General features: G+C 43.6%; 1 long non-coding RNA gene across 1 annotated transcript in view; it reads left to right on the top strand.

The window, feature by feature from the left end:
• The first annotated feature begins 19,029 nt into the window (after nt 1-19,029).
• Nucleotides 19,030-23,713, top strand: part of LOC141371006 (uncharacterized) — a 30,683-nt gene continuing 25,999 nt past the window's right edge. The window contains exons 1-2 of the long non-coding RNA XR_012375593.1: nt 19,030-19,112; nt 21,059-21,232. This is a non-coding gene — a long non-coding RNA (uncharacterized lncRNA). The remainder of the gene's footprint in view (nt 19,113-21,058; nt 21,233-23,713) is intronic.

Raw genomic sequence — 23,713 nt, 5'->3', positions numbered from 1 at the left:
AAGGAGCACAAATGCTGCACCCTCTGGTCAGAGCGTGTTTTGTTTTATAAGAAGTCACCAAGTTGTCTTGCAGAGTGTCTGCACCATTTTGCTTTCCCACCAGGAGTGAGCGAGCGAGGGAGTGAGCATTCCTATTACTCCATATCCTTGTCGGCATGGGGCATCACTAGGGTGCTGGGTCTGGCTGTTCTAATAGGTCATCCCATCAGATTTTGTTTCCCCAACACAAGTTCAAAGATAAAATCATTCAGAATTTCAAAATGATGACCCCAGAGCATTCAACCAAGCTCAGGGCCCTGACGGAGGGAGGTAGCAACGAGTCCTCAGAAGTACGAACGTTTTGGTGAAAGAATTCACTTCCTAGTGTCCACCCCACAGGTGCTCACTAAGAAAAGCGTTTTTCTCAGCCATACGTACGTTAGGTGGTGTTCAGAACATCAACATCTCCTGACTCGGTTTGCATCTTAATCTTCTTGCTTTACAATCTCCACCCCTCTTCAAATATTGACAAACTCACCAAGTACTGCTTTCCCAGAATCTGGATTGCAGTCGGTCGCTCTGTCACAAGGGGTCCCCTGGAAATCTGAATCCTCTCCAGCGTCCTTCCTGGGTCTCTCCCCAGCCAGCCTTGCCAAAACTCCCTCCTCCTATGTGCAGCCCTCTCTGTCCTGCTCAGCCAACTTCAGCCATGTTTTTGATCACTGAGCCAGAGGTCCTGCATGCCCACCCTGCTTTGGCTGAGACAGAAAATCTAATAAGCACCTTTGTTTTTTTGCGTCCACCCATCACTGGGTATTTTTCAGATCACTTTCTTATACATTATCCAGTGTGTTTCTTATAATCCTCACACAACCAGTATCTATTTGGGGAAGGAGGAAACAGAGGCTCAGAGAAGAATAATGTCTCAGAGTCTAAGCCATGGGAGGGACAGCACAGCCTGGAGGGGCCACCGAGAAAGTGCATGAATCTTCACAAACTGGCAAGGAAATCAAACCGTGTCAGACCCCCACAATTTCAGGCATTGGGTTCTTTCCTTTCACCATGAAAATGAATGGCTTCCATGCTAAATTGTGTTCTTGGGGGTGGCAAGAGGAGAGGAATCTCTTTTCTGCCATTTTTCTAGCTTGTTCCAAGTCTTCCTTACTGTGAACCTAGGATAAAATAAAACTGCAGATCCTGCAAGGTTGCTGATGTGCTCTGCTGCAGAGAGACTTTGGTCAGAAAGCTGTTTTAAATTAGAAGCATCTGTAAATACTCCTGCAAAGGGAGTTAGAAATATGGGATGATGAGGTGCTAATAATTTTCCCTCATCATGTGGACTCTCAGGAGGTTTTCCTTCTTGCAGTGAATGAAATAAGAGGTGGTAAATACAGACAGGAGGGCAGGCAGGGTCTGTTTTGTTTTCTCTTCCTGCTTTCAGGAAAGTGGGTGGGAATTCCTGAGCAGCCCTGTCAGTAAACATCCTTGGTTTTTCCTCACCACATTAGAGCAAACAGGAGCTACAAGACGGAAGCCGACTGGAGATTTCTTTATGTGGGGCTTCAAGAATGGAGAGAAGAAGGTTCCTGTGCGAGAGAGACCCAGGCAGCTACTGTGCTCACTATGGCTCTGTGGGTGTCAGGGTCATTTGAGACCCCAGGAGCTGTGACCCCCTCCACCCCGGTCTTGAATGATGGGTGTGGATTTCTATGTCAAATATTTTACTTTATTAATATTAACACTACAGATTCAAGATGATCTTCTCAAGGCAGAGTTTCTACATTTTCCTCTCCCCTTCCTGATCCATTAGCTTAGTCCCATCACCAGAGTGAATGGGAGCACATTTTCAGGGAAAGTCCTCCACTAACCCAGAATACACCGCTTGAGAGCCCAGAGCGAACTGCACAGGAGCCTGATTTTCATATTTGCATATGACAGGTGGACGAGATTCTCACAGCGAGGGGAGCAGAGAGCTGAATGCCAGCTATATTCATGCAGGACTGAGTGGGGTGCAGACCCTGTCCTTTGGTCCTGTGGCCGTTCACTTAGGATCAGCCTGGTGTCATCGTCATCGACAGTGTGTGGATGAATAGAGCCCACACCAGATGAAGCAACCTTTCAGAGGGTCTCTTTACAGAGGCTCAGGAGGCAAACAGAGGGACGGGGTTCTAATCCCAACTCTGGCATTGACAAACATGTGGCTGAGGTGCCCTGCCCAGACCACCCCTCCAGGACCAACTGCTCATTCCCAGCTTCTGGAAGAGTTGGCTGTAGATGGCTCTTTCTCCTTCTGGAACTTGCCCTCTCCCCAGACCATGTTCCTCCCTGGGGCAGTCAGCCTCCAAGGCTTGGTATAGAGAGGAAGACCTGGTCCGCCTGCTTCAGTGGGGGGCAGCTGTCAAGGGTTGACTTAGCCGGGAGCTCCCCATCTGATTGAGGGCATGGGGAGACCATACCCCAGTGTCCACCTCCTCCAGTTGCCCAATCCTGCTTCCTTCTCTCCTTCTCGGGGTGACTCACAACAGCACACCTGGATGCACTCCCTGCGGGCAAATCCCCATCTCAGAATCTGCTGCCCGTGGGATCAGTCTATGATGATGGCCCTAGGAAAATTGATTTTTTTTTTACATTGAAATGCACATGGGAAAAATAGAATAATTCAAAAGGTCATCTAAAAAATGCAAACAAACAACAACAAAAGAAATGGAGCTAGCTGTCCTAGGCCACTTCCCTAGAGCGACCCACTTTGCTTGTGTATGATTTAGATGGTGATTCTCAAAGTGTGGTCCAGGAATCCATGGCTATCCTTGACCCTCTCAGGGAGCCCCTGAAGTCATACAATCTTCCTTGTAATACTGACTGGCTATTTGTCTTTTCCACTCTCATCCCCTCACAAGTGTAGAGAGAACAAAAATTTCATTGATAAGATTTCAGGTTTCACACAGCAACTGACTTTCAGAAGCTATCACTTGTCAAGTGTAGGATCATGGCACACTTTATTATTTGAAAAGATTATTAAAATTCTTCTTCCTCTTCCAAGTACAGAACTGTATGGGGCTGGATTTTCTTCATGTACTTGAACCCAAACAACTTATGGAAACATACTGAACGCAGAAACAGATATGAGAATCTAGCTGTCTTCCATTAGGGCAGAAGTTAAAGAGATTTGCAAAAATGTAAAACCATACCATGTTTTTTGCTTTTTTCCCCCCTGTTTTGGAACAAACCAAATAGTTGGAAACTATTGGAAAAAATAGTTATTTTTCATCAAAATGTTATTTTTGTTAACACGGAATGGGTTTATTATTATTTTTAAATGAAATAATATTTTAAAATTCTTAGCTTTAATTTCTTATATGGTTAACATTGATAGCTCTAACCAAAATGAATAAAAGTATATTGGGGTCCTCAAGAATTTTTAACAGTGTGAAGAGTTCTAAAGATCAAAACTTAAAAATCTGCTCCTTCCCCTCCCCTCATTACAGAAGGAATAGATGTTCCTTATTAAAGATACAGGGAGCAATATATAAAAGAAATAATAATCTATAATCCTCTCACTGAGAAATATTCTCTCTTTTAGTATTTCTCTTCTTCCATATCGATATCACACATATATTAGTGATTCTGAAAGACTGTTTTAAAGCCAACATCTTATTTGCTTGTTTACCATCCTATACAATGCCAAATACATCGTTTAAAATAGGGTCAGGTGTCCCTTTGAGTGACTATGCCCTGGATGAATTAATCACCTGGCCATGTTGGACATTTAAGTGTTTGACACATGACATGTTCTGTTGTTATAAACACGGCAGAGAGATGAACAACTTTGCAGCAATATTAATGCAGCTATGTTCTGGAATTTTCTCTTAGAAGCATTTCCCAGACGTTTAAATGTTGGATCAAAGGGTAGTCATGTTTTAAAGGCATCTGATATGTGTGTGTGTGTGTGTGTGTGTGTGTGTGTGTGTGTGTGTGTGTGTGTATCCAAATTCCTCTCCAACTAAATGATCTCCTGTGAGCCGGGGGCTGGGTCTCTATCACTCAAATCTGTATTTCCACAGACAGACAGATGGATGAATGAATACATCAATGTGTAAGCAGGACTGTTTCTTTGTGTACAGCTTAAAATCGGGCATTCGCATTAAAAAAATTATTTTGTATTTGCTTAGTAAAAAGCGATGGTCTTTCATCAGTGTTCTGTCTTGTAAGTTTTCCCCTTGGTTGCACGAAGTTGAAAATGTCATTATGTGCTTACAGGACATTTGTATTTATTCTTTGTCAGCTGCCAACACAACTGAATCCTGACACCCAACTTCTTTCTTCGGCCAGCGCTCAAGCTCTGCACTGATCAGGTTTCATAACTCCTCCAAGTTAGATTACAAATAAATTGGATGAGGGTCATGATCTCAGTGACTAATTCTCCATGATGTTGCAGAGGAAAGAGTGCTTTTTTTTTTTTTTTGATGTAGTGTTCCATGATTCACTGTTTGTGCATAATATCCAGTGCTCCATGCAGAACGTGCCCTCTTTAATACCTACCACCAGGCTAACCCATCCCCCCACACCCCTCCCCTCTAGAACCCTCAGTTTGTTTTTCGGAGTCCATCGTCTCTCATGGTTCGTCTCCCCCTCCGATTTCCCCCCTTTCATTCTTCCCCTCCTGCTATCTTCTTCTTCTTTTTTTTTTCCTAACATATATTGCATTATTTATTTCAGAAGTACAGATCTGTGATTCAACAGTCTTGCACAATTCACAGCGCTCACCATAGCACATACCCTCCTCAATGTCTATCACCCAGCCACCCCATCCCTCCCACCCCCCACCACTCCAGCAACCCTCAGTTTGTTTCCGGGGATTAAGAATTCCTCATATAGTGAGGTCATATGATACATGTCTTTCTCTGATTGACTTATTTCACTCAGCATAACACCCTCCAGATCCATCCACGTCGTTGCAAATGGCAAGATCTCATTCCTTTTGATGGCTGCATAATATTCCATTGTGTATATATATCACATCTTCTTTATCCATTCGTCTGTCGATGGACATCTTGGCTCTTTCCACAGTTTGGCTATTGTGGACATTGCTGCTATAAACATTGGGGTGCACGTACCCCTTCGGATCCCTACATTTGTATCTTTGGGGTAAATACCCAGTAGTGCAATTGCTGGATCGTAGGGTAGCTCTATTTTCAACTGTTTGAGGAAACTCCATACTGTTTTCCAGAGTGGTTGCACCAGCTTGCATTCCCACCAACAGTGTAGGAGGGTTCCCCTTTCTCCACATCCCCGCCAGCATCTGTCATTTCCTGACTTGTTAATTTTAGCCATTCTGACGGGTGTGAGGTGGTATCTCATGGAGGTTTTGATTTGGATTTCCCTGATGCCGAGCGATGTTGAGCACTTTTTCATGCGTCTGTTGGCCATTTGGATGTCTTCTTTGGAAAAATGTCTGTTCATGTTTTCTGCCCATTTCTTGACTGGATTATTTGTTCTTTGGGTGTTGAGTTTAAGAAGTTCTTTATAGATTTTGGATACTAGCCCTTTATCTGAGATGTCATTTGCAAATATTTTCTCCCATTCTGTCGGTTGTCTTTTGGTTTTGTGGACAGTTTCTTTTGCTGTGCAAAAGCTTTTTATCTTGATGGAATCCCAATAGTTCATTTTTGCCCTTGCTTCCCTTGCCTTTGGCGATGTTTCTAGGAAGAAGTTGTTGAGGCTGAGGTCGAAGAGGTTGCTACCTGTGTTCTCCTTTAGGATTTTGATGGACTTCCTGTCTCACATCTAGGTCTTTCAAACATTTGGAGTCTATTTTTGTGTGTGGTGTGAAGAAATGGTCCAGTTTCATTCTTCTGCATGGGGCTGTCCAATTTTCCCAACACCATTTGTTGAAGAGACTGTCTTTTTGCCATTGGACATTCTTTCCTGCTTTGTCAAAGATGAGTTGACCATAGAGTTGGGGGTCCATTTCTGGGCTCTCGATTCTGTTCCACTGATCTATGTGTCTGTTTTTGTGCCAGTACCATACTGTCTTGATGATGACAGCTTTGTAATAGAGCTGGAAGTCCGGAATTGTGATGCCGCCAGCTTTGCTTTTCTTTTTCAACATTCCTCTGGCTATTCGGGGTCTCTTCTGGTTCCATACAAATTTTAGGATTATTTGTTCTATTTCTTTGAAAAAGGTGGATGGTATTTTGATGGGGATTGCATTGAATGTGTAGATGGCTCTAGGTAGCATTGACATCTTCACAATATTTGTTCTTCCAATCCATGAGCATGGAACATTTTTCCATTTCTTTGTGTCTTGAGGAAAGAATGCTTTTTAGTTTTTTAATTTTTTATTTATTTTTATTTTTAAAAAAATATTTATTTATTTATTTGAAGGAGAGAGAGAGAGCACAGTGGGAGGGACAGAGGGAGGGAGAGTCTTATGCAGACTCTGCACTGAGGTGGATGGAGCCTGACGTGGGGCTCTATCTCATGGCCCAAACCAAAACCAAGAGTTAGATGCTTAACTGACTTCACCACCCAGGCACCCCAGGAAAGAGTGTTTTTTAAAATAAATTAACTGCCAACATTTAATAAGCAGGGAGTTGCATATAAAAATTCACAGTTTTAATTTCTTATTGAAAAATACAAGGGCTTGGCAATATTCTGTAATCACAACTGATCGGGACTGAATGTTAGCTGTGCTTTCTAAAGGGACATGTGCTCTCTAGTTTACCTGGGTCCCCACGACTTCCTCTCTCTCTCTCTGTCTGGCCCCGAGTCCCAGCATCATTTGCCATTTATCCTCACCACTGAGCTGCCACAAGTTATGTAATCTAATATATAATACATTATATTTATATGTGTAGAAATATGATTGTATACACTTGACATGCAAAATGTGTCTGTATTTAAAACTGCAAGGATGCTTTTTTTCATGTACTAGTTGTGAGAATTTAGCTAACCTCCCTGAACCTGACTTCGCTTATCTATAAAATGGGAAGTTGTAATGATTGAAAAGTAGTATGAAAGAATAGCTCAAAGTCTTGTGTCGGATTAAAAAAAAAATAGCACAGTGTAGTAATTGTTCAGCCAACAATAGGTTGACATAGTAGCTGGGAGGTGAAAGCAACTGAAATAGTAATACAAATATTCCCACTTCATAACTATTATATTTTTTAAAAACACACAAACTCTGAAAAAATGCCCTGGCATCAAGTTCTTTTTCAGGTGGAAAGTTTATACCAAAGTGTGTATCGTGTGCCCTGGGTCTTTTTGACCCCAGTAGACACTTGAGTCTGTGAGTCCTGACCAGGCAGGCTGTCAAGTGATGTCCATACATTTTCCTGTTGCACTTGAGAAGATCACCTAAGGGGAGTTTTGTGAGTGTTTTTCCTTCCCTTGGAAGAAGGAGATTTCCCAACTGTCCCCACCACGGTGGGGGATGTTTGGGGAGCCATACCATTCAGTACTTGGACAGATTTAAACAGAAACCTAGAAAAAAAGATGGCAAGTTTTTCACAGGTGGGTGGGAATATTCTCAGCATAACCAGATTTGCATTTTCTTCCTCCTTGTTCAGGGTTTTCCACATGTGAGTTATTCACCGCTGGTTCTGCCATAACTCCATGCCACCTAAACTCTTATGTATATATTTTCTTTAAACTGACTCAAATCTTCCTTAATGTGTTTAAAAAGGAACATGGATGTGGCCACCACGAAAGGAAAACCAGTACTATTTCCCACAAATAAAAGGTACCATTAAAAAAATAATGCAACAACCTTAAAGAAAGATCTGACATTCTAGCTAGATTCCTTTGCCTGCCCAAGATCCGCACCCGAGTCCTACTCATGTTATTAAAAGATGTTAAAGAAATTCTGGCATCAAACCAGGACTTTCTCCTTGACGCAATGAGAAGCACTAAATCATAACTGAAATCAAGTTGCACAGGGAATAACGTTCTCACTTTCTTAGTGATTTAATGTTATTTAAAGCTCACTTTATATACCATGTAAGTTTGTCTTCTCTATCATCACTGGCATGTAGTCCGTAACTTGTGAAATGCTCTCCTAGTGAACTAATAATAATTTATTAATTGAAGTGAGAATATTTGTATTACTATTTCAGTTGCTTTCACCTCCCAGCTACTATGTCAACCTATTGTTGGCTGAACAATTACTACAGTGTGTTATTTTTTTTTTTTTAATCCGGACACAAGTCTTTGAGCTATTCTTTCATACCACTTTTCAATCATTACAACTTCCCATTTTATAGATAAGGGAAGTCGGGCTTAGGGAGGTTAAGAGACTTAGCTAAATTCTCACAACTAGTAAGTGAATAGAGTTGAAATTCAAATGCAGACCTGATATTACTTATAATATGTTGATGTTATTTACCCTATAGACCAGCTACCAACTTCACTACGGTTTTGCTCCTCAAGCCCCCACATCCTCCATTAAGAAACCGGTGGTGTTCCAGTAGCTTTCCCCTGCAGAGAACTAGGCTAGTAAACTCCCTCCAAGTGTTATTCTTCTTAGGAACGAGTGCAGGTGAGGTTTCGACTCTTGGGACCAATCACAGATGTGATCCACACTGACCTTTATTTTTATCCAAGTGAAATCTGCTTAAAAAGAGAAAAAACAACCAGACCATCTTGAAAGAGAATAGAAGTCCAAAAATGACACAACGTACATTCTGAGAAAAGGAAAGTATGGCCTGTGCGTTCTTCCGCAGGAATGGATTTACAGAATTTTATGGACCAATTATAGTTGAGAAGACTTCATTTCTTTGAATCCCAGAAGATGGAAAATCCTGTCATTCCTTCCTCAGCTGCCTCTAAGAGGCATCTATGTGTTTGTTCATTCACGGTTCCATTCAACCATCTACTCAATCGTCCATCCACCCACCTACCCGCCCATCCATCCGAGTACCCAACTGTTTATTTATCCACCCATCCACCCATCCATCCAGTCATCATCTATCCAGCTGGCCAGCCATTCATCTCTTCTTCCATCCATTCATCCATCCACCCATCCATCCACCCATCCATCCATCCATCCATCCATCCATCCATCCATCCATCCACCCATTCTTTTTGCTTTCAACATTTATCAAGTACTTAGGTACCAGTGTCTGTACTACATGTTGAGATTATAAAAGGACACAAAGATGAAAATAGTATTGTCACTGTCTGGGCCACAGAATAACAGGGAGAAACATATGTGTATAATCTGGAAAAAAATGTTCAAACAGCAGTCAGCAAAGGGGAAATATGAAGCTGAGGATGAGATGCCCTATCTAAGCCTAGGGTGGGGGAAAAAGCCTTCCTGAAGGGAAAATCCTATACATGAGAGCTGAATAAGAAGTGACATTGGTGACATTCACCCACAGGGGACTGGCAGGGTAGAGAAAGTTGTTTCTAGCGCCGAGAGTTGCATATGCAAAGGCCCTGCACACATAGCACTTCTCGTAGTATAATGTTGGTTTATGAGGGGCGTATGTGGCCCTTGAGGTTTTGAGACTTGCCTCCGCCTTGGTTGATCTTCCTGGATATTCAGATTCTTGCCTGGACTCCCTCTGCTTAAGGACTTGGATTTTCATTTGTGTTTGCCTTCTGATGTTGGCTGAATCTTGGTCAATATTGTCTCAGTTCATTTGGCACCAGGATTAAATGCCACAGTATTACTCAGAGCAATTAACCTTTAGTGTTCAGCCCAGCAAATCCACTGTATCCCTGTCAAAAAAGAGACTGGGCTTTTCTCCAGCTCATTTCTCTTGGCCTAAGAATGCCTGTTGGTAGACATTTGGTGTAGAATTCTTTTGCCTGAAGACAAATGTTGTGGAGGTTCTCCCGGACAACTGAGGTTAAACCAGTACAGGATCTGCTCTTTGGATTGCCTTGGCATCCTCATGAGACTATGATCCACCCCCACTTGTTTTATGGTAAGCCTGAGAATTGAAAACCAATATGTGTCCTTCACTCTTTTGCAAAGGACACAACTTTATAGCATTGAGGTACACATCAATAAGTCGGCAGACAACTCAAACCTAGCACTCTCAAAATACTATAGTGCCTGACATTGACTTCATTTGAAAATTGAGAAAAAGTGGGCTTGGAATTGAAAAGTCTGTGTGATCTTGGGCAAGTTACTTAACTTCTCTGGGCTTCAATTTTCTCCACTTGTAAAAAGGAGATGATACTAGTGCCCACTTCATGAAGTTTTTATGAAAACTAAAAAAGTTAATATTTGTAGTGTTCAGAACAGTTCCTAACATAGAGTAAGCACTGAAAGGTTTGTTAAATGCAATAAAAATAGGTACAGGGTATGAGGTAGAGGTTAAGAGCAAATGTGCAGGAGCTAGGCAGATTTGGGTTCTTATGTGAGCTCTGCCACCTCTTAGCTGGGCAAGTTACTGAATCTCCCTAGTACTCAGTTTATTCACTACCCCACATGGGCAGAAGAACACTTTCTTCCTCTTAGGACTATATGGGGTTGATGGGAGATGGTGCACACAAAGCTCTTAGTAGAATGTTAGAAACATAAAATAAATGGTGGTTGTTTTGTTCAGGGTTATTATTATTCCTCAGTTGAAGTCCCAGCTAAGTTGGCCAAATAACGAGTTATGAGATCAGATGTGCGACAGCAAAGCAAACTCCACACCCTTGCAATTTCGAACTCCTGCCCTTCTGCATGTCCTTGAGGGTCTACTATGCAGGGACCTCTGTAGGGGGTAGAGAGGACCTTGATTCATCTTGACCACAGTCCTGGGACACAAGTAGTATTAGCCTTCTTTTATAAATGTGGATTCTGAGTCTTGGTTGCCAAGAGTCATTTCACTTCCTTCTGCTTCAAATTCTTCATCTGTAAAATACGAAGAATAAAGTAGCTACTCTTAGAGCATGGGTGAAGACCAGGGGAGACAGGGCATAGAAAGCATGCAATGATTGTCCTTCACACACAGTAAGTGCTCAATGTTTGTAATGAGTAATTTACTGCAACTTTTACTTCTCTAATGATTCAGCCCACTTTTAACACTACTCTAAACTCCAGAGAGGGAAGAGGATTTTGAAAACCAGGGGCCACAGCTTCCTCTCCTTTTCGTGCTATCAGGAGGACACATTTATTGCTACCAATTTCCCAGGAATCATACTTTCTTTTGTCTAAGTTATAGTGTGTAAACTTTCATAAAAGGACACTGCCTTGTTTGAAAGCCAAGAACAGCTGTTCATAGACCATGTGTTATGAGGAGTTTCTCAAACAATCCCCCACCCTTGCCGCCAAGTTTGTTTTCCGAAGGGCAGTTCTGCATTCTTGACCATATCTCCTCTAAAAGGAAAGAATTTCAGCGACTGGACCTTCCCCCATTGGTTTTCTCCTCCTGTGACTATGGACTCATGTCAGTGGCCAGAACCCAAGAGAGCCACCCACCAGTGCCACAGTGAGAGTCAAAAGGAAACAGATGACACACTCAAATGAGAACAATTCAAGGAAGATTTGTCTCCTGAGAGACCGATTACGGAGGTGTGGGCATGGCTTGGCAAAGGACAAAGACGGCATGAAAACCCAAAGGGTAGCACTGAAGGACCCAGCAAGAAAGAGAATAGGATAAAGCTGGTTGCTTTAGGAGCAGTGACTTTTCACGGGAAGACACAGCCAGCCTTTCATGGAGGGACACAGAGTCACCTCACTCTCCTTTCTTCCTCTAATTTCCTGCCTGGTATCCTCATTGGCCAAACCCAAACGGAAGCCCAAGGGCACAGCACTACATCAACCGTGTGTTGACATAGTCCATCAGCCTGGCCTGGGGAGGCAGAGAGCTGATGGAGAGGGGTCAGAGGTGGGCAGAGAGGGCCAAATAGAAGAAATGCTCCTGGAGAGGCATGGCTAATGGGCCATGTGGATTTGAAGACATTGGAGAAGCTGGTCCTGTGAGACTAATGGCGTTGTTGATTGACCATTGAGATTGCAACGCAAGATACCAATGAAAGTTGGGCAAATCTTTGAAAAACAAGAATATCACACTGCATTCCAACCCAAGAACTACCCTGTCTTTCTTGGGGGAGCATATTGGAAAGCCCAGATAACAGAACGTTTGACTGAAGGAAAATAGATATTATTATTCGCCTCTGGATTAGCTTTTTCTCCACTTCCTCTGCCAACACATGATTCTTCTGTTTGCACACACAGCCCGTCAAACGCTCTGAGGATGCTTCCAGCAGCCGACAGCATGTGGGAGTTGGTTTTGCTCTGCTCTGGGCACCCTCTGTTCCCACCTGTTGGATTTTATACTCCCCGGGAGCCAGTTGTGTTTGTGCTCATACCCACTTACGCCAGTCATACCTGTTAGTGGTCATTGAAATGAATAATAAACAATTCAGTAAACTATAAGGATCAAAATAAAGGAAATTGTCGATTCAGTAAAAAAAATCAGTTAAGTTCCTTGGGGGCAAAAACTCAGCAAAGGCCAACTTCAAAAAAAAAAAAAAATTGCTGTCAAACCGGCTACGAACAAGGCAACAGTGGATGATGGGGGAAACCGTAAGAATCTAGAAAGACCTATTTATAAGTTATGGTTGTTAGGCACGTATTTTCCCCTCATCCCCAATTCAAGCCAATATCCAGGCTTTAGAAATTCTTGCCTTGAGGGATTTTTTTCAAGAAGGACAGAAAGAAACTTCTACTGAAATCACTTCAGCTAAAACCTTGGTAATTTCCCAGAATCTCTGACATCATTTTCCTCATCCCCAAACTTTTCTCATGCCCCTTCCTCTCTTGTACTTCAGAGACACCTGGAAACATTTCCTCATTGGTCTTCTAACTTTACCAGGGATGGGATGTGCTCTTCACTTCGGACTTTGCTTTATAGCAAAATTCCCCAAGGGAGCTGAGAATGTTTTGAGTAAAAGCGTCCCTTCTTTCTGCTCTCTTGGCATCTTCTTCACTGTCTCTCCACTGGATGGCAAGCCCACAAGGACTGGACATGTGTCTCAGGTGTCTTGGTCCCCTCACTGCCCAGCATCTTCTGGAACATTCTAAGTGGTCAGTAAAGGCTTGTGGAATTATCTGAGAAGTTTTTGAAGAGTATTGTCAGAGACACAAAGGGACCCAAAGATTTTGTATTTATAGGTAATAAAATATTCTGCAAACTCTTTAAACTTGAAGGAGTTTCGGGGGTTCAGCTTGCTAACAATCACTCTGAATAAGTAAGCAAAGGCAGAAATGATCAAGACACTGTTAGGTCAAGGAAATTGGTCCCCCAAGTTTGTTCAGATTTTTCTTTCTAATGACATATTTCTCCTCTTTGCCTGAAAGATCCATGTATCTGTAGGGAGTATACTTGGCTACAAGTAGCAGAATGCCCCCAAAGCTGTGGTTTGAACCATAAGTACATTTATTTATAACTTAACAAGTCCACAGAATTGCAGCCCTAGGGATGATACTATGGCTTAATAATGTCCTTGATAAGGAAAGTAAAACTTACAGTCATTCCACTGAACTCTCCTCAGAACATTGACCTTTGTCCTTGGGTTTATTAGCTTATGGTTGTTCTGATCTAAATATCATACTCTGGCATGGCAGCATCCAAAGCAAGAAGGGGTGTCTTATCTTCTTTGTGTGGCTCTCTCTGATGGGAGGAAAATATTTCCAAGAACTTCTAACAGAGTTTCCCCTCCCTCATTGGTCAGACCTGAGCCAAATGGGCCAGAGGTCCATTTCATCGGCAGACAAATCATCGGCAAATTGTAACATGTTGCCATGAGTGGCTATTGGCTTGAAGCAAGTGTGGCTCATCCCCCAGGGTTGGATGCATCACTGTCTGGAATAATGGACCCGGTTCTGTTTGCAAAGAGATGGAGAATCAACCATGCCTGCTGCAAGGTTTTTGTTCCCATGGCATATCTCAAATATTGAGGTATTTACTTTTAAGGTAGGAGTTTTGAAGTCATGAGCGGTCCCCTAAGAAATGAACCAAACTATCTGTTCAGTGTTTGTACTTCCCTGAGATGTAGCATTTGTGTCTCAAGATCAAAGAGAAAGGTCTTTACACGTTCAAAGGACAGCATTTAGGTTTTTCTTGGGCAATGGAGGTACAGGGAAGGTCAGAGAAGGGAAGCGGGGGCTGGTGGTTAAGAAAGCGGAAGTGTTTCTACCTTGCTGCTCAGTACCAAGAAAGGAACAACACTACTTTGGAGGGGTTGCTGTTTCTGTGAGTGCCAAAGTCCAGCACCACCCTTGCTCTCCTGTTCCCATTGGGGGGCAACTTTGGGATGCCAGTGGAATCCAGCTTATGGAGCGGAGGTTCTAAGAGCGGCAATGAGGGTCTAGACCCTGAACCTGTGGTCAGGGGGAAGACATGCCAAAAGGAGCATCTTTGAGACCACTCGACGCATCTGGGTTCTGCAGGTGGAGGAAGAGCAGGTCAGGAACAGAGGTAATTCACAGAAACTGTGATTGTGACCTCATAGTGAATACTTGGGGACACTGAAGCCCGTTTCCCACCTATAAAATAGGGATTATAATAGTATCTACCTCATAAGTAGGATTAAACAATACAGTATGTTTAAGTGCTTAGCACAGTGCCTGGAACATAATAAAGTTCATAAATAGCAGCTATGATATTATTATTATCATTTTCTAATATTGTATGATTATTAAAAAAAAAAAAGCAGAAACCCCATAACCAGGACTGAGACTGAATTTCTCGGTCATCAAGTTGGTGAAGATTTGCAGCTGGATTCATTTGAGAAAGAAAAAAAGAAGCGATGCGACATTTCTTGACTCTAAATGGAGGAGGAGAGGGGGACAAATTCCCATTCCTTACATCAGGGAATTAACCGAGGGTTCAAGTCCCTTTGGAAATCATGCTCTCTTAGGAATACTGACCTTCCAATTCTACCACTTGTGGTACCACAGTCGAAGTGGTCACACTTTCATCCCACTGTTTCTGTCATCTATACACTGAATTTGGCGTGTTGTGCTTTAGATTGCCTGTCAATCAACCCATCTGTCTACCCATCGACCTACCGAATTTATGTAGTGCTTCATATGTGACATGCCCCACAGCATTATCTCATTTAACCCTCACCAAAACCCTGGAGGTGAGATCAGAAGCTTTCAAACTTTACTGATGGTCACTTACAATCAAGACATACATTTTTGGGGGGGCGTCTGGCTGGCACAGTCCATTGAGCAATGGATTCTTGGTTTCAGCTCAGATTATGATCTCAGGGTTGTGAGATTGAGCCCCAATCGGGCTCTGTGCTCAGCGTGGAGTTGGCTTCAGACTCTCCCTCTGCCCCTCCCCTCTGCACTCCCTCTTTCTCCTTAAAATAAATAAATAAATAAATAAATAAATAAATAAATAAATAAATAAATAAATAAATCTTTTAAAAAAAGACATACATTTTTCATTAGGACCCTGTTCCTAGAAATGTGTGCAGGTGCATACACACACACCTGAAAAAAAATGCTTCTGCTTACTCTGAGTGATACATTTTATTTCAATTATATTCTACTGCATCCGATTCTGGTCTTCTAAAAAAATATTTCTCGTGAGCCACAATATTGATGCTGTAAAACATTAGTAGATTGAGTTCTTGTGCTCGGTTCACAGAACAGAAGTTCGGGGAGAGGTGCAGGCAGTTTCCAGAAGAGGCCTGAAGGCAGGCAGCCAATCAGAGTCGGGCTGGCATTGGACCAAGTCCTGCTCCGATGCCTGATGTTCCCCAGGCAGACCCGCAGCCTCACTCAGCGCATCTCTCTGAGGAGCATGCAAGCTCAGCTTGCTTCATGATGGAGAGCTGCGCTGTCCCTCCCACCTGTCAGCTGGCTCAGGGTTGCTGCACACTGGAGTCACCTGGGCTGCCCTCCCAGGGATTAAGTTTCCAAAGGTCCCAGGCGAACACGGGTGGAGGTACTTTGTATTATTTTAATATGACTCAGCTCATTCAATGTACATCAGGATGAGAATCCCTGTAGGAGGGAGCTGTGTCAGGCTCTCACTTCTTCCTATTTCGGTGGCGGCAGAGAATGCCGCTTTGCCAATTTGCTGGGGCATTTATAACCAGAGATCAATTAATACGTACAAGCAGAAACAGTAAGCATATCATTAAAGCAAACATGTATGCAAAACACAGTGTTCTTTCAATTGCAGTATTGTTCCCCTCTTCCCCCAAGCTGGCTCACAGGCATGTAATTCCACCCCATAACCAGCTGTGGGGAGGAAGAAATGGAGTGTGTTTTTCTGATTTTGTCTGGAACCATTCACTTTCACTCAACCTTCCCTTGAGGAGAGAACAGTACCTCCCATTGAACAGGATTTGTAGCTTGAATCGGAATCTGCTTCAATAATTCTGGCTTTTTCTGTTTGTGTATGATTACTTAAACGCTCTGGGTCATAAGGTCCTCCTCTGCGTTGGAAGCCTGCCTTATTTTTATATCTGTGGCATCAAAAGCCCGAAGAATACAGTCACAATGAATTTTCTCCTCCTGGATAGATTGAAGACTTTCTGAATTCTAAGTGGTTTCTCCATGTGAACAATTTATTCTTGGAGCAGGAGAAGTGTCCTTCATGAATCATGGAGGAAACCGTCCTCACTTAAGTAGAGTCCAGCTCCTTAAGCATTAAGAATTCGTGGTTTGGGGGCACCTGGGTGGCTCAGTCGTTAAGCGTCTGCCTTCGGCTCAGGTCATGATCCCAGGGTCCTGGGATCGAGCCCCATGTCGGGCTCCCTGCTCCGCGGGAAGCCTGCTTCTCCCTCTCCCACTCCCCCTGCTTGTGTTCCCTCTCTCACTGTGTCTCTCTCTGTCAAATAAATAAAATCTAAAAAAAAAAAAAAAAAAGGATTCGTGGTTTGTTTCCTGATACAGAAAAAGTAGGCTCCTCTTTAGTACCATAAACTCCCAACCCAGAAATTTCAAAAATAAATAAGAATGAAGATCTCGTAGTGATTTCAAGACTTGAAAATGCCCATATTCCCACTGAGTTGTACAAAAATTTTAGGGAATTCACAATAAGGACCTTTTCACACCTCTGTGTGTCCAGCTGTTAAATGGGTAACACAGTTCCTTCTTTCAAAATAGATTCTCAAAGAAAATGATGAAGTGCCAGATGTATAGCTAGCCTGGAGATTCATGGATCTTCATTTAAAAAAATACAACGTAACACTTCATAAGAGCAATTATTATTGTTCATTATAATAGCTGACATTGATTGGATCATTGCTATGTCTGGGGCATCTTGTGAAGTTCTGGCTTGGATTATCTCACCTGATCCCAATAATAGCCATATCAGATAGGAAATGATACTAATCCCACTTTTCAGATGATAAAACCAGGGTTCAGTGAGGGTAATGCCCCACTGAGTGTGATGAGTCTTAATGAGTGTGATGTTCCACATCACACGACCTACAGATGTCATTGTCAAGACAGATTCTGGCACATAGCCAGGGCTACCAACGGCCCAGCCGATTCTCCCCAAAACACGGGAGGTTGTCAGTGGTGGAGAGCAAGATGCTTTTAGGCATTACACAAATGAATCCTGTGTGTTTTAAATGAATAAATAAAACAACAAACTTATCAAGTAATGTCATACATATGACTAAGAAATATTATTTAGGACAAGGACACATAAAAACAAAATGAATGGATCACAGGAAAAATATGGAGTAAATAATAATGTAAATATTATGTGTCAAAAATGTTAATAGCTTATTGGAATGACTAGGAAATAATTTTTTAAAAGATTTATTTATTTATTTTGAGAGAGAGCGAGGGAGAGCCTGCGAGCAGGGGGAGGGGAAGAGGGAGAGAGAGAATCTCAAGCAGACTCCCTGCTGAGTGTGGACCCATCCCAAAATCAAAAGTCGGATGCTTAACCAGCTGAGCCACCTCGGTGCCCCTACAGAATAATTTTTTAAATGGTGGAATAGAGACTGTAGTGGGCCCTTGATTATATATTTTTAACGAGTTAAGTCATTATCTCTAGAATCAGAGTATAATATAATCAGAGCCCCTAATTGTCCAGGGGTGGGGCATATTCACAACTCTGCTTTCCCCATGGGGCACAGCCCGGTGCTGGACACCTGGCAATCTACCCTCAGTAAATGCTGCTGAGTGTGTGGGTGGCTCAAGGAGCCCAGTGACCTTGCTGATCTGTCACCATGTTGTTGTGTGATCTTAGGCAAGTTACTTCACCACTCTGTGCCCCATTTTTTTTCTTTATAAAAATAAGGGGATGAAACAGTTTGCATTGAAAGCACATTCTAGTGCTAAATTTCTAGGAGAGGTGAATCAGCTAATCTAAAACATATTTACTAGGCACTTCTTCCAACGATTTTTTGTGAGGGAGCATAGCATGGAGATTCAGAGCCGGTTGGAATTCCGTCTCCATCAATTACTTTAAGCAAGTTCCTTAAGTGCCCTGCACCTCGGTTTTCCATAGGAATCATGAGGGCCGGTAGAGTTCACACCAATTGCCCAAGTGTAGATGCTGGGCATATTGCAAAATTAGTTAATGTTAGCCAACACGTTTACTACCATGGGCCAGGCACCATTTAGGTGAGAATTGGGGGACTATTTTTTAAATACATGAATCATATTTATTTCCTAAAGAAATAAAGGCGAGGAAGGTGGTGGTTCTTGTCTAGTGTCCTATTGCGTTTGCCAAGGTCAATTTACAGAGAGCGATTTTCGCCCAGGACGGCCAGACGCCTGGTGCACGTCCTAAAATGACCAGCAGGTGGTGCGGTTGGATTACATTTCAGGTGGGCGGGGTCTGGCCCTCCCCGCGCTGGGGGTTTTGTGAAACAAGAAATAATTGTCTTTTAAAATTTTCAGCACCTGGAATCATCGCAGCCGGAATAAATAAAGGCTATCTTTATCACTTAATGCTATGAAATAGCAAAGACGAAGTTCTGTTGGATCACGGGTTCTTAAATGGTCAGCATCATTTACATCACCTGGGGCACTTAGAAATGCAAATTATCCAGCCTCACCTCTTCCGGGGCTGAAGGGGCAACTCTGGGGCTGGGCCCAGCGATCAGTGTTTCCCTAAGCCCCGAGGGAGGTTGATGCACTTGGGCCCGAGACCGTCCGTGCGACAGCAGTGCTCAGCAGCAACCGGGTCTCAGTTTTGACTCCAAACGTAAGTAGGTAAAGAAGAGGTGGTTGGTGAGTCCAGGGATCAGCAATTTTGACAGCAATGTGGGGGTTGTTAGAAATGCAGTCTCAGGACCCACCCAGACGCGCTGGACCAGAATTGGCGTTTTAACCAGATCCCAGATTATACAGATTCTGTACAATCTCCTTCTCTCTTCTTTTGCTATCCCCAATTCCCACTTTTCAGCAGCAGTTCTGTGAACCCCAGTAGTGCAGGCTGCTAAAGAGGAAAAGGACCAAAGGAGGGAGGGGGAAAACAAGACCTCTCCAGCTCTTGCCCTGAAATAACTTGCTTGAGAAGGGTGTTCCTCACCTGAAACAACACTAGCTGATTCCACTAGCCAGGAGGGTGCTGGTAATGACGTGAGCAGGCGACCAGCCCTGTCAGCCAGCGCCCAGAGCTGCGCTTCTCTTGCCATGATGCACTCCAGAATCTTCCAGGGAGTTTGTTAAACCCCGTCTTTGCTTCGGCAGGTCTGGAGGGGGCCTGAGCATTTATATTTCTAACAAGTTCCCAGATCCTGGAGTCTGCTGGTCCAGGGACGACACTTCAAAAGCCACTGATACATAGCTTGAGATTCTAAATCATCCTGGCGACGCTGAGTCGGGAGAATAAACTGCCCACAGGTGAAAACGGATGAAGTAAGAAAAGAGGGAGAGGGTGGAGACCCCGGGGTGGGTTTCTAGCTGTTGCTCCACTGCCACTCTCTCTCTGAAGCTTCCGGACAGAGATGGCATACACGGCCGTTCAAGGGGTCATGAAACAACCACAGACTTGCAGCCACAGAACTGTTACCTTCCCGTGGCCAAAGGGATCAGGAAGGTCATCACAGAATTGAGGAGAGTCAGGCAGGGGGAACCCTCTTGAGAGGAGCGAAGTCCACAGCCAGCCTGAGGTCACATTCAAGGAAGATGTCAGGGAAGACGCCCCCTTGCCCCATCACTGTCTCTCTCCCTCCGACCTTCTGCTGGGATCCCCCAGTGGCTGAAACCAGGCGGGGAAGATGGCAACCTTGAAGTCCTTACTGGTAGTCCTTTACTGGTCTACATGGAATGTTTTAGAGCACAGTGTTGATCCGAGGGCTGAATGGAAGCCATCCAGCTCACTGGTCTAGGGATGGGCCGATAACCCATCTGGCCGATGAGATATAAGGGAAAATCTGCTGGGTGTTTCTGAGAAAGATCTTCTTCCCTGACTGCTATGGGAAGAAGGCTCCTCCCCTTCCTTCCTGCTGGGGATGCTGTACTCCTTGAACTTCTGCAACCACCTTGGGACTCTGAGGCAACACCAAGAGAAAGACTTGCAGCAGGTGAGGTGAGCATGGTAGAGAGCAGGTCGGGTAGATGAGGCAAGCCCTTGCTTTCATCCACAAGGGACCGAACTGTCCAGACTCTCTGTTTGCCTGTCCCTGTCTGCCCGACATGGTAGCATTTAGGATGCTGAATCCAATTCACATCTGTCTTCCTCTCTTGATTGTGAATTCCCTCACGATTGTAGAGAAATCTATGTAAAAACCTTGAATTATAATAAAATTATTTTTTTGGTGGCAGATTGTGTTTCTTCTGAGGTGCCTCCTTTCTGGGACTGAACCACATGGGTCACAATTTAACGGGGTTGTACTCTATTGTTTCTTCCTCGCCCTCCTCGTCATCATCATCATCATAGATTGTAGGAACTCAATCCATAATTGACTTTCTCTGATCCTGATTGTGCCACGCGGTCAAAGAGCTTGTGCTTTGTGTCGTGTGGACCTGGGGTTAAATCCTTCCTTACTAGCTGTGTGCTTAGGTACCTTACTTGGCTTTTCTGAGCAAAATTAGGATACTAAGACCCACCCCAATGAACTGTAATACAGCCTAGCCCCAAAACCCATCGATGTCCCCCAGTAAATATTTCCCTTTTCCTCTATGTCATTTCCATTCTCATGAAAGATACAACAAGGCGGAGCAAGGTGGCGGAGGAGTAGGAGACCTGGATTTCTTCTGGTCTCAGGAATTCAGCTGAATTAGGGATCAAACTATTCTGAACACCTACGAACTCAACAGGAGATCGAAGAGGAGAGTAGCAACAACTCTCTGAACAGAGAAGCGACCACTTACTGGAAGGTAGGACGTGCGGAGAAGTGAATCCGAGGCGATATTCGGGAGGAGAGACGGCGGGGGAGGGGGCCTCCGTCGGCCGCTTCTGGCAAGTGCTAGAGCCGCGGAGCACAAAATCGGACCTTTTAGAAGTTGGCTCCGCGGAGGGACGTCGCTCTAGTGGCTAAGTGAGGGGTGGAACCCTCGCGGGACAGTGTGGTCTCAGGATCCTCGGGGTCACAGAAAGACCGGGGGTGCCTGAGTGCAGCAGAGCTCCTGGGTATCAGAGCGGGGAAGCCGGCTGCAGAGACGGAGCCGAGGCGCGGGCCCTCAGCTCGGGGTGGCCATAAACTGTGATCCGCGACCCAGTCGGGCCACTGCTCCTCCAGCAGGGACCCAACAAGCGGCAGAGCCGGGGAGACTCCCCTTCCTCCCCTGGGAGGAGCGGCGCGGGACCGTACCGCAGGGATCGGCTGGGTTTGGAGACTCCACACGGGGTCGGGTGCCAGAGATAGAAACGCTCTGTCACAGGCCGGGTGAGCACGGAGTGCGGCCGGAGACCGGGGACACGGGAGTGACTGCTTTTCTCTGGGGGTGCACTGGGGAGCGGAGCCCTGAGTTCTTGCCTCCTCTGGGGCGGAGATTGGGAGGCCACCATTTTCACCCTGGTCCTCCAAAGCTGTACCGAGAGCTTGCAGGGAACAAAAGCTCCTGAGAGCAAACCGATGCAGCTTCCTTAGCCCGAACTCACAAGGGCGGGGCAATTCCGCCTCCGGCAAAGACATTTAGGAACCACGGCAACAGGCCCCTCCCCCAGAAGATCAGCACGAACAGCCAGCAAGCCAAGACCAAGTTTACCGATCAAGGAGAACGGGAGAACTCCAGCGCTAGGGGAATACTGCACATAGAATTCATGGCTTTTTTTACCATGATTCATTAGATTTTCGAAGTTAATTTTTTTAACTTTTTTTTAATTTCTTTTTCCCTTTTTCAACCAACATCTTAACAATCCCCTTTTTAAAAAAAATTTTTTTTTATTTTTCCTTTTTAGAGTCATACTTTTATCCCTTCATAGTAGTTACCCTTATTTTTGGCATATATATATATAAGTTGTTCTCTCTTTAAAATTTTGAGATACAGTTTCTTCTAACAGATAAAAATATACCCTAAATCACTAGTGTATGGCTTTGTTCTAGTCTCCTGCCTGATCACATTCTCTCCCTTTTTTTTTTAAATCTTCTTCTTTCTTTTTTCAAACAACTTCTTATCGTATCAATTCCTTTTATAAAATCTTTTATAGTTTTCATCTTTACAGTCATCTTCCAGCCCTTCATTGTATCAACCCTTATTTTGTACATATATGTCTTTCTTCCTTTAAAATTTTAGGAGGCACTTTCTTCTAACAGACCAAAATACGCCCAAAATCTAGTGTGTGGCACTGATCTATGCACTAGCCTGATCATATTTGATCATATTCGGGTTTTTTTGTATTGTTCTGTTTTTGTTTTTAATCTTTTTCTTTTTGTTTTTTTTTTCTTCCTTTCTTTTCTCTTTCTTTTTTATTTCTTTCCCTTTCTTTTCCCCTGCTTTCAGGTCTTTTCTGATTTGTATAGAGTATACCTGCTGGGGACATTGTTAACCTGTTAGCATTTTGTTCTCTCATTCATCTATTCTCCTCTGGACAAAATGACAAGATGAAAAAAATCACCTCAGCAAAAAGAACAAGAGGTAGTACCGTCAGCCAGGGACCTACTCAATATGGACATTAGTACGATGTCGGACCTAGAGTTCAGAATCATGACTTTAAAGATACTAGCTGGGCTTGAAAAAAGCGTGGAAGTTATTAGGGAAACCCTTTCTGGAGAAATAAAAGAACTAAAAGCTAACCAAGTCGAAATCAAAAAGGCTATTAATGAGGTGCAATAAAAAATGGGGGCACTAACTGCTAGGATAAATGAGGCAGAAGAGAGAATCAGCGATATAGAAGACCAAATGATGGAAAATAAAGAGGCTGAGAAAAGGAGAGAAACAACTACAGGATCACGAGGGCAGAATTCGAGAGAGAAGCGATACGATAAGACGAAACAACATTAGAATAATTGGGATCTCAGAAGAAGAAGAAAGAGAGAGAGGGGCAGAAGGTATATTGGAGCAAATAATAGCAGAGAACTTCTCTATTGTGAGAAAGAAAACAGGCATCAAAATCCAGGAGGCACAGAGAACCCCTCTCAGAATCAATAAAAATAGGTCAACACCCCGACATCTAATAGTAAAACTTACGAGTCTCAGAGACAAAGAGAAAATCCTGAAAGCAGCTCGGGAGAAGAGATATGTAACCGACAATGGTAGAAATATTAGATTGGCAACAGACCTATCCACAGAGACCTGGCAGGCCAGAAAGGACTGGCATGATATCTTCAGAGCACTAAACGAGAAAAATATGCAGCCAAGAATACTATATCCAGCTAGGCTCTCATTGAAAATTGAAGGAGAGATAAAAAGCTCCCA

The sequence above is a fragment of the Callorhinus ursinus genome, unplaced genomic scaffold (assembly GCF_003265705.2).
Source record: "Callorhinus ursinus isolate GAN/ISIS: 27379988/994484 unplaced genomic scaffold, GSC_fseal_2.0 scaffold53, whole genome shotgun sequence".
NCBI lineage: Eukaryota > Metazoa > Chordata > Mammalia > Carnivora > Otariidae > Callorhinus > Callorhinus ursinus.
Note: the sequence above shows the minus strand (reverse complement) of the source record. Positions and strands in the feature narration are given on the sequence as shown.